Source organism: Bidens hawaiensis, unplaced genomic scaffold (assembly GCF_021521415.1).
Source record: "Bidens hawaiensis isolate Kalapana, Puna unplaced genomic scaffold, B.hawaiensis_p1.1 tig00003307_1, whole genome shotgun sequence".
NCBI lineage: Eukaryota > Viridiplantae > Streptophyta > Magnoliopsida > Asterales > Asteraceae > Bidens > Bidens hawaiensis.
Window position 1 is genome coordinate 958182 of NW_027491184.1, and position 12377 is coordinate 970558.

A 12377-nucleotide genomic window follows, 5' to 3' on the forward strand; every position below is an offset into this window, starting at 1 on the left:
TAGTTGCAGAGACTGGCAATCCAAGCGCTTCAAGTAACTTAAAGACAAAGAGCTCAAGACGAGGGGGTGTCTGTTAGTGCACGGTTTTGCGTCTTGAGTCTTTGTAATTATCGTTAACGTTTTTGTTTTATGTTTAATGTAATAAATAATTAAGTTATTGACTAGTTCGCTAATGTAATGTCTAGTTCATTAATCTTGTGTGGCGAACTAAGACTTAAGTTTATTCCCTCCTGATTCGTTAGGGGATGTTAACGAATCAGGGGGTGATTCGTTAAGACATTTTGTTTATTAATGTATGTAACGAAGTAGTGTCTACTTCGCTAGGGAATGTTAGCGAACTAGACCTATCTTCTATATATAGTGAACACTGTTCACATTTAATGTTAAGTTTTGAGAGTTAATTAACGAAACCTGTCCAAATCCTCTCTCGATCTTCATCCTAATATTATACAATCACTAATACATACATACTGATATTACATAAACATATATAACACTTAATCTAAGGTAATTATGAGCTAGATCTATTATTAAAGTATTAATCGATTATACACAGATCTTAGATCTGTTAATTGTTATTGGATTGATATTATCCGGGTTCCAACAAATATCTTATTCACAAACACTACGTCATTGTCAGTCTCTGATAAGTTAATGAGCCACATTGGATCGATAACTCGAATAGTCTTCAAACCTTTCCCAAGGACAATGATGGCCTCACCAGTACAATTTTCGTAGTACCAATGGTTAAACGTTAGGTGAAGACCTTGCGGGAAAGTCTTCACAGGCACGTACTTCATCGCTTTTGGTGGTTTACCTTAAGCACGAGCTTCCTCCATCCCGTACGTGGATTTATCTCGTCGATACGTATACGGATCGGAATCTGCAGCTTAAAGAATTTGAACCCGCGGTTTACTTCGAATAGCAGGTGTTGGTGAAACCATTCTGCATTCCGATTTCCACCGCGGTTCAGGAAAAGTCGATTCGCGAGGGTACGCACTCCCAACGCGGTAATGAGAGAACTTCAGTGATGTTCTGATAATACTGAACAATGTTCTCCCATTTGACAATGCAGACCTTTAATTCCGAATCAAAAATCCATGAAATAATATCACCTTTCACAGTAGACACGGCCTTGAATGTAGTCTTTTGATTGGCTTTGGTGCGTGCAACTGCTTCCTGCTTTTGCTTTTTATTCACATATCTGTACGCTTCAATACTCTTACTAATCTTCTTGTTTCGGCAAGGAACCAACCCAGAATATTGGCAACTGAGGGATCAGGATTCCATTCGAACATCTTGCCTTTACCCTTAGACTCCTTCTCTAGATGGTCTTCAGTAGCTTTTACATTTTTTTCATTGAAAGTAGGAATACCCTTATCAACATTGGATTGTTGATAAAGATCGGGGTATTCCTCTGCTGTCACATCCTCGATCTCGACTTCTTCGTCTTCATAAATAAATGACTTTTTCATATGAATCGTCGGATCTTGTAAGACTTCCTCGTTGTTCACAACCTCAACATCATCCTTTGCCTCTAAAGCGTCAAGTTCTTCTTCATTAAGACCCAATAGTATAGAAATCTGCTCGCGTGTCAAGGCCCGATCAACAAACTGTCCTTCCTCTATCTCATCAGTATTCATCATTCTTCTTACTACCCTCGAACTATCTATTAATATCATAGTATTAGCCTTTATTGACTCAACTGGTTGTGCATTCATTGAGTCTTGATAAACGACCAACTGTTTCTCCACATCACTAACCCCACTTGTACCAGCACCGGAGGATGATCCGTGAGATTGTTTCGGCTCACTACCTCCAGCACCCGAGACATCAGGATCTTCATCGTCATTTTTAAGCTTCTTTAATACATCTTCTTTGCACGTAAGCTTAGAATAAGATCCTCTTGTTCCTTCATCTTCACCCCCTGAGCAGTAACAATCTCACGAAGGGCTTTAGTCTCCTTTTGACAGAAAGAGACATAACTCATCAGGCGATGTTGATTTATCAGCCTTTGCTCTTGAGCTTGATGGTCAGCTGCCATTTGATTCTCATAAAGATGAATCAAACTCAAGGGCATAGCATGGAAAGATGGAGGGATCGGCTGCACAGGACCTTGAGGATGATTAAGCCTCATGTACAAAATGTCCATAGGCGGTGTCGACATCATAGTCGGTGTTGGTGAAACCACCGATGTAGCAGTAGTAGGCCTTGGTAGTGTAGATAGAACTGATTGAGGAATCATACCAAGCCTAGGATCTGAGGTAAGTGTGACCGTCAATGTTAATTCTGTGGTGCTTGTAGTAAGCGGCACCACCGGAAGTTGAGGATAAAGCGACCTTGGGACTTGTGGACCAAATGACACACCAGCACCTTTAGTCACACGAAGTTTAGATGGCTCACCAGTAGCCACATCTTTTCCTTTACACTTCCGTTGAGCAGCTTGAACAACTACTGCTTCAACTTTAGCACGTTGTTGGTGATCATCCCCACCGTCATCACCATCATCATTTCCCCCATCATTCCCACCTGGACCCTCTTCACGCTCAGAATCCGAATCATCATGGATCCAGCAATCATTAGAAGGACATGCATATGCTGGATTAGATAAGTAACCAATTAAGCATTTGGTCCTTGGATGAGGATCTCTCCGATACGGCTTCATCCTCTTGACAATATCAGAAATCATGTGCTCCAACTTGAGCACATCATCCACCAAAGTATGATCGATCACCCAATTTGGAATCAGGTCCTAAACGATCAACTGAATAAACTGTGGATACATTAAAAATTTACCGCGTCGATTCATGGAAAGGCAATTCTCTTTGAGATGATAGAAGATCATCTCTGAGAAAGTAAACGACGTTTTCAAGATCAACGCGACGAATGCCGATTGGAGCATGATACGACACTCGTAAATCCACCCTTCTGTCCACCAAGGAAATGTATTAGAACATGTAATAAGTACTTGTATGTGGGACACAAGTACGCCTATTTATACATGGACATGTCAAGGTCGCTAGCGTAGAACACTCGATTATATAACCCCCGAATAAACTCTTTATCAAACTCACTCGGGTTGTCCATATTATCTCCAAAATGAACGAATGTGAAGTGATTCGTTATCATTTTTCACTAATGAGTTGATTCGTTAAATCATCGGTAATGAATTTAACACGAATGAGTTTCAATTCATTAGCCTATAACGAATGGGCACTAATAATGCTAAATTTTGACTATCGGGAGTCAAAGTCAAAATTGACAAGAACATTGAAAGTCAACATTCAACCGCATAATCAATTACACCATAATTGGGTCATTCGTTACAGAGTGGCGGAAGCAAATTAGATTGGTAGCGTATTGAATTAATTCGTTATAAATAACCTCATTTATTATTCATAAATAACGAATCAAGTTTGAAATATTTTTCAATTTTCTTTTATTTAATTAATGAATAAATAAATAACTCAATTAAATAAATGAAAAAAATAAATCAATAAATAAACCAGCATATTCCCGTATCTAGATGACCTTATACATTATGATTCTTACCCGACGTGGTAAGATGAAATACCTTAACGTTTTTACGCTCAAAACAAATATTTTTGAAATATTTCATTTTTGTAAAAGAAAATAATAAAATCTTTTTGAAATATTTCATTTTTGTTTCAAAATATTTGCAGTTTAACATCCGAAAAGCAAACATAAAGTAGAAAATAAAATATTTTTGTGTTTTTGTATGTTTTTCAAAATCAGTACATGTTTTTGTATTTTTGGTGAGTTTAAGCAAATAATGATATTGACCAAATTTCTCTTTCCATCACAGTTTTATATTTCAGCGATATTATGACTGGCGTTAAGTCAGTCATTGATATTGTTGTGCACTTAAATATTATAACAAACTTTCAAACATTTTTGTGATATGATTAAATGTTCAATTAGAGCACTATAATATCAGAAACTATCAGCCTCTAATCTCGGTTCAAGCTTAATCTGATTTTTCCCGTATCACCCCAACTTAACTTAAACCATTATATTGTTGATCAAAAAGCAATGCATCAAGTTTCTTTTACTGTAAGTGAGTATGCATGAGTTCATCTGTAGGCTTACATACATTGTATCCCCTGGGGTCCGTTTCTTAATGGTATTAAGACGCACGCAAGGGAGGAACAAATGTATGAATAACAACGGATTTTGATCAAGTTAGTAGTTTAGTTTGTACTATGTAGAGCGTTGATCAAGTTTAATGACTTTGGGTGTGCTCTATAAAGCGATTGAAATATTCATGCATATGAATACCCAGATGATTAAGCCGCATAAAAGCTTACAGTGTCCAGAACCCTAACACTTGTTATTTGCTTTATTTTATATTTGGTGATCAGACACATATAAGGCTTGAGTATGATAGGCTATTACATGTATGCCATCCTCACCGAGATTTTTGTTAGAGACTAACACCTCTTTCAATTTGACATTTCTTTATGTTTATATCACATACTTTACTCTAATGGCTTGTTTCAGACCTATCAATGCACCAATGCAATTAAGCACTCAGTCTTTTAAGGTTATTTCTTTCTGGATATGGGACCAGATGATCAATGTACTATCATTTTCTCTTTTTGCTTCAAAACTCATTTTTGAGGAGCATAAAAAAATAAATTCAATCGCCCCAGTCACTTTTAGTCAATGATTAATGGCAATTCTATCAATCTACAAGTAGATAACATGACCAAAACATGCAAGAATGTTCCACAAACATAAATAACTGACATAATTTTCAGTGAGAGAATAAAGTAAAATGCATAACAATCTCCCCAACTACTTTCCATTATTAGGTGAATGGCTATCCCGAACATTTACAAGTAAACATCAGGACCAAACATATACAAGTATATATCCTTCAAATATGAGTAATTGATATAATTTTCAGCGAAAGGATTGCTGAAAAGGACAAACAGATAGCAGATTATCAGGTTAAAGTGGTGAAACTAAATAGAAAACTTGAACAATTTAAGAATTAGTCCATGATGCAAAATCATGTCCTAAGTGTTCAACGTTCTCCTAACGATAAAGGAGGAATTGGATTCACGGAAGTTCCACCACCTTTTAACAATAATTACACTTATAATCCCTGTAATCAGCCATCTACTTTTGTTAAGCCTAATCAGACAGTAACGGGTAATTTCAGCTCCAACAGTCTATCGTTAAAGTTCAATCAAGCAACACCGATGTTGATTTAATCAATCATGAAAATCTCGATAAAGATATTACCGAATCGATTCAGACAAATTCTTCAGTCACGAATCAAGATTCCAAGCATAAGGAGTCTGTGAACATTCGTAAAGTGGATGATGAAGTTGTGTTACTCAGACGGGGGGAGAGTGATACTTTTAGTGAAAAGAAATCTTCTTTAAACCCATTTGTCCACCCTTATGTGAAACAAACTGTCATTGAAGCAACTTCAACTTCTGCTGCAACTCCTGAAAAGAATGTTCGGATAGACACAGATTGTCCAAACAAAATTAATAGTCCGAACAAGAGTTTTTTTAGATGTAACAAGATAGGACACTTTGTAAATAACTGTATGCTGAAAAGGAAGAAATCTAAAAATATGAGGTCAATCAAAACTGAGAATGAAACAAACTTTAAAACTGTTGCTGGTAAGAATTCTAATGCATCAAACTTTAATCGTTGGACAAATTCAAGATTTCAAAGAATCCAACCTCGTTTTTCCCCAGTTAATCACAAAACGGGTAATTTCGAATCCATTAATGCTTTAAACTCAGGGATGTTTGGATGGCCTCATAATCAGTTTTCTATAAATCTTCCATTCAGATCAAATGAAAACTTCCCTCAAAGGAACTTTAGGTAACCAAGGAGTTGGATGTCGTTTAACAGGTTTGACCAACCCAAGACTAGAAGGTCTTGGGTCCCTCTCTTTTAGTTCATTTCTTTAATTGTGCAGGAACATTCGAACAAGACTGTGAACAACATGTGCGTTGTCGACAGTGGCTGTTCCCTGCACATGACAGGTAACAAGAAATTGTTACGTGATTGGAAAGCTGTACATGGAGGAAGAGTTAGTTTTGCAGGAGAAAGTGGAAGAAAAATTTCTGGAATCGGTACTGTTTCTAATGGGAGAATCAAGTTGGAGAAGATACAGAAGAAATGATGGCTACTCAGATGCTACTCGATGAAGAAGAGGCCATTATGCGTCGTCCACAGTTTTGTCTTTGTGCTCATTTACAGGCTAACCCAATGGAGTCACACATGAAGGGAGTGATGAGAATTTTGCGGTATCTTAAAGGAAAGCCTAAGTTGGGTCTCTGGTATCCAAAAGGAGGAGAACTGGATCTGGTAGCATACACGGACTCTGACTATGGAGGATGCAATCAGAACAGGAAGTCAACAACTGGTGGCTGTCAGTTTCTCGGGGGTAGATTGGTGTCTTGGCAGTGCAAGAAGCAGATCTCTGTGGCCATATCCACCTGTGAGGCTGAGTACATGGAAGCATCAAATAATTGCTCCCTGGTTTTGTGGATACAACAACAAATGCGAGATTATGATATGAATAACACTGCTGTAATCTCAGTAACTAACAATCCCGTTAAACATAGTAAAATAAAACATATTGACATTCATCATCATTTTATACGGGATTGTGCTGAGAAGAAATTAATCTTTCTTGAAAAGGTTGACTCTTTGGATAACTTTGCCGATCTTTTTACAAAAGCTTTTGACCGGTCTCGTTTTCAAAACCTGATTGAGCTTAATGAGATGATCAATCCCGAGTAACCTTGTTTTTACTGTTTCTTTGTCTTATAAAAAAACATCACTATTGCTGAGAATTATGTCAGACGCTCAAGTTTGAAGGACATATTCTTGAATATGTTTAGTCCTTGTATCTACGTGTAGATTCAAAGGATAGCCATTAACCTAATAACTGAAAGCCACTAGGGCGGTTATGATGATTTTTTATTTCTTCGCTAAAAATTATGTCAGTTACACTTAGTTGGAGGGACACATATTTGTATGTGTTTGGTCCTGCTAATCCACTGGATTTTTGGGATAGCCATTTACCCAAAAGCTTAAAAGTGATCGGGCGTCGGAATGTAAATTTTTTTTTTGGGGAAATGATATACTTTTTAAGTCTACAGCTTCTCATGAAGCTTCAAAATTGGTGTTAAATTGTAAATTGATCTAACCTTTAGAAATTGATAGATGAACAAATTTTGTGCGCCTAACGGGTGAAGTTATTAGGCTTAAAAGACTTTAGAATAGTCATTGTTTGGTATGGTAGATTTCCATGGTGCGTAAAAGTTAATGTGATACAAATTAAATATGCTCGATTTAATGTGGAGAGTCATTTTGAAATGTGCATGTCTCCACATATATCTCTCCGAATGAAGGCAGAAAAGTGATTACCCAGTCATACACGAGCCCGTTAGTGTCTTGATCCCCGCGTATATTGTGTTATCTTTCTGCAGTGATCCAGATTCGGGACTTGCAGGTGTTTGTTATGGTTCTTATATAAAAAAAGGATTATTATGTCTGATTGCCTCTAAAATTCAAAAAGTCAAAAAACAACATGGATGAGGCACCAACTGAGTCTTGTGCAAGCTAAATGTAAGGATTGTAAGGCAACTCACATGTACATTGTTTAATCAGACACTACGGGTCGAAGTCAATTCGGGGTGATATGGGGAAAGCCAAATACGCCTTGAGAATATATAGGAGGTATCACAGTTCCATAAGTGATGTCCATCTAAATTTTGAGCCTAATTGAACGTAATCCGTATCACAGAAGCAATGAAAATCATGCTACGTTTCATACCTGCCTGAAACATGTTTCTCTATATCATAATAACGCTGAACATGAATCCTTGTGACAGCCTCTTAATCAGTATGATTCCATGTTCGGATCTTTTCTTAAACATGCTGGGTTCTCTACAGACAGAAATTTGATCCCGTCAATGTTATTTTACTTACGTTTATTTTATTTTATACGTTTATCTTAAATGTGTATAAATAGAATCTTGGGTTAATCGTTTTTGATCTTTTTCTTTCAAATTGTTCTTAAACTTTGTCAAACCCGCGAAGTTGTTTTAACTTCACCCCTGGGTTTTTCAGAAAGTATAAAAAGCAGTCAAGGATGAATTTTATTCAAACTCAGGCTATCCAACGTCTGGTGGCTGAGAATCAACTTCAGACTGCACTTCTTGGTGAACATGGTAAGCATTTTGATACCTTGAAACAGTTCTTAGCATCTCAGGGGGAGTATAGTTGCACAGGTGATGAGTTGAGAACAAAGAAGAGACAGGACAGAGACGATGATCCCAATGCATCGAAAGATGCAGGTGGTGAGCTTCCAAGAACTGAACAAACTCTTGGGGCTTCCACATCTCAGGGGGAGTCTACTGCTCCATCTGGCAGTGCAAGTGGTGAGACTGTTGTGGTAGACGATGAGGACGATATGGATGAAGATGTGATGTCTTTTAGTGAGATTGAAAAGCTTGAGGAATAGATTGAAATTGACAGTGGCTTAGAGGAAGGTTAGATACCTGATGATAGTGTTGAACATGATATTCCTAGTGCTGTTCAAGAATGTTTGGGTCAAGATAATAATGTGTTGGGTGATTTCGATTGGGAGGAACAGCCAAGGTGGAAAGAAGAATGTGGCAATTGATTTATCAAGACAAAGAAGCCAGTGGTACCTACGATGTGGCAATTAATATCAAAGGTTATGCTGAATCGAAGAAGGGAATTATTTGTTGGATTTATGATGATCAACTCAAGTTGTTTGCGATCAAGAGGTATGATGGGATTCAGTACTTTGAAAAGAAACTGAGATCGTTCAACACACTTCCTGAATGTGAAGTGAAGGATTTGGCTCATGTAACATTGATTAATCGGAGTGGTGACATGTTTGCGAGCTGGGTTGGTAAGATAGTATGGAGTGAAGTTGTTGAAGAGAAAAAGTTTGAGTTGTTGAAGCCTCAAAAGGGGAAGTTGATTGAAGATACAGAAAGGGGAATGCGGGCTGATGGCAAGCCCTGGATGGTGATGAAGTACAAACTGATTCAATGTATGAAAGAGGCTCCAATGAAGACCATGCCTCAAAATGTGTTGAATGATCTTAAATGGTGGTATGTTGATTGCCAGACTGCTGAAGCTGTGATGGAAGATCAAGATGAACAGGAGATCTTAAGGGTGTATGATCCTATGCACTTGGTTAACTTGTCTCAAGCTGATTTGCAGGTACTCAATGAAAAGAAGATCTTTTATATTCCTGCTTGGAAAGATGAAGCGAAGAAATATCAAAGGGTGGTCTCAGTTTGTGTGAGACAAGGTGTACATGCTTGAAGACGGAAGGTAGGGCTTTTTGGATTACAAGACAAGGCAAAGGTGTAAGAGAAATGAAGCTACTGCGAAGGGGGAGTCTGTTGGTGCATTATGCCAGTAGTTCATTTGTCTCGAGTCTATTGTGTCTGTAATTGTTACATTGCTTGTTATGTTTTAATGAACGTGTTAGTTTGGTTACTTAGTTAAGTGAACTTGTGTTTTGGCGAAGTTAGGGACAACTTCGCCTAGGGTGTTAGGCGAAGTTGTTGTTGTTATATAAACCTAAGTTACGCCATTTTCAAGTAAGGTTTTGGGCATATTCGTTTTGTAAGCTACAACAAGTCTATTGGTGTTTTGGAGTTAACATCTAATAACAAGTAACCTTTGTCCTTACGTGTTACTTGTTTTTTACGTGTCCCTCTATTAAATACTCGTATCGTATACGTAGGGGATTCCGCACCCTCGTGTTACGAGATACTCCTGTGCTGATCCGGCTGGGAACATACAGTTTCTATGAAGAAAAGACTGAATGGGAAATATTAGAAGCTGAACATAGAAATCCAAGAAATTTTGATTTAGGACTAAGGGGAGAAAGATTTGTTCCTGCTGGTCAACTTGGCGATGAAAGAATAATGGGAATGATTACCAGACTATCATTCGGAGGAGAAAATTTCCTTGATTTGATGAGGATGCTAGTGGAGATGGTTTCTGCTATGTTTGAGAAAAGATTTGGGGAAGTGAGGGCCACTAAAACCTAAAAAGGAAACTACTTCTAGGCCCTCAGCTGCAAAAGTCCCAATTCCCACTACAAGAGCTGCACACCAAAGACAACATAGGCCACCATATGATGTGGACCTACCCAAAAAGCTCTTATTTTATTATGTATCTGAAACTTTAAAATTGATCATGAAAAGTGGAGAATTGAAGGAAATCATCTTCAAGGATTATTTTGCAGATTTTAAAAGAGAAAAACTGGATGAGATGGCTATGGAACTGTATGATTATCATGACAGTCATAGGTTTTCAGGAAGACAGAAAAATGAATTATCAAAACATCGCAAGGAGGAGGCCAGGAAAGGATTCCCTATGTTAAGTAAAAAGAGGAAGTGGGAATTATTAGAATATGAGAAAACCAGAAGGGCAAAGAGGTTGAAAGATATAAAATATGATGAAATTGACTACATCTCAAAAGCAAAGAACAAAGACCCTATGGAAAATATGATGGTGTGTATCAGCATGAGGAGGCAGCTGACAAGGCCTAACCATGAAGTCCAAAAAATGGGAGGATTGCTAGAATTGACTATAAAGAACAAGATGAATCCTACATTCTCAGAAACTCTGATGGACTTGCCTTGGGCATCATTAAACAGGATGAAGATTTGACATTCCTACATAATGATGATTTGGAAGATATAATGAGATGAACTCTGCCTGATAATCACCCTCATCAACATGAATTATTCTTATTCAAGGAAAGAATTGGAAGTGTGAAGTTGGACAGAAGTCAAGCAGCATCAAGCTCAAGAAGATAAGATCATGTTGATAGCTTAGATTTCCTTTGTAATGTCCTCTGGACATAATTTCCAACTTGTAATATTTTGATTATGTTATGTAATTAACTTTTGAAATTTGATGTGTATTTTGGCTAAGTGTGTGTAACGATAGAGGTGTTTGGTACAGCTGAGGTGTTCCAATCTAGGGGGAGATTGTTGGGTCAAATATTTGACATGAAAAGACAAAATGAAGATTGGAATCTTCTCAACCTCTCTGAAATTGGCTAAGTATGGATACCAAGCACACTTGGGCCTCCGAGCAAGCTTTTAGTTGTCCAAGCAAGGTATTTTGCCTTCCGGGCAAGGTTATCTTCTGGAATTCCTCTTAAGTATCAATCTGAGCAGGGTTCACTTTGTCTAACAAGGTTATTCTTCAAGTCAAGCATGGTTTGTTTCCGAGCAAACTCTTGGCTAAACCAAGCTAAAGAAACCAAGTCCTTTGGAAGATCTAGCAAGGTTTATTATTAAAACAGTGGTTCCAGCAAGCTTGAAGTAAGTTGATAAAGAAATATCCGAAGGACTTATTATAGCAAGGTTCAACTTCGAGCAAGCTACAATGCTACTATCACAGTCTACAGTGTTACTAGCATACTTTGGTTTGTTCAATAAGTTAAATTTTAACAAAGAGTTGAAGGGATCTCTGAAGAATAAGTTTGATCGTAGGATCATATCGAGCAAAGTTTGCTATGGTCAAGAGGATTGAAGTCAACAAGGTGAATATTTTCTAAGGAAAATATTCTAAGTAAAGTCTACCCGGAGAACAGTTCCCCAGCAAACTTTGGTTACCAGGTCTGCTCGAAGAAGACCACAGATGCAAAGCTTACCCGAAGACCGGTTTTAAACTTATATTCTTTTGGTAATATTTTTTTATGATTTTGTATCAATCATTATGTTTTCTAGAAGGAATGAAAGCTGTCTGGGCATGCCTAAAAAAGAATAATCTAGGGCACGCCTTGAAAGCAGACGACACAGCTTTTTCAGACAACTTTAAGGACACCTGATTTATTCCTGAAATAAAGTGTGGTGGCTGTCCTTATAATCGTACGGATAAAACATTCCTTACTGAAACCCTAATCGATTTCATTTGTATTACTGATTCTATCAATGGAAATCTCTTGAGTTACAGTCTTTGTTTGTTACATTTATGCCTATTAGGCAACATTTAATGTGTTAAGGTTTCCGCCATTAATACATTATTATTCTTTCCCTAAATAGCAAGTTGTTAACCTTTTTGTGTGAGTGATTTAGTGATATATACGGGACTGGCATATTGGAGTTGACCCCGCAAGACCAAGTGAAAGATTTAAAAAAGGGAAAGTCAAGTGAGAACTTAAAAGGAAAAGTCTAGTGCAAGCGTTGTGATGTGTATGGACATCACACTGATTCTTGTCATGAAATATTTACCTACATGCCATTTCATGTACTAGATACAGCCATGTTTGGACAAGACTTTGGTTTTTACAAAAAGAAGTATGATGAATA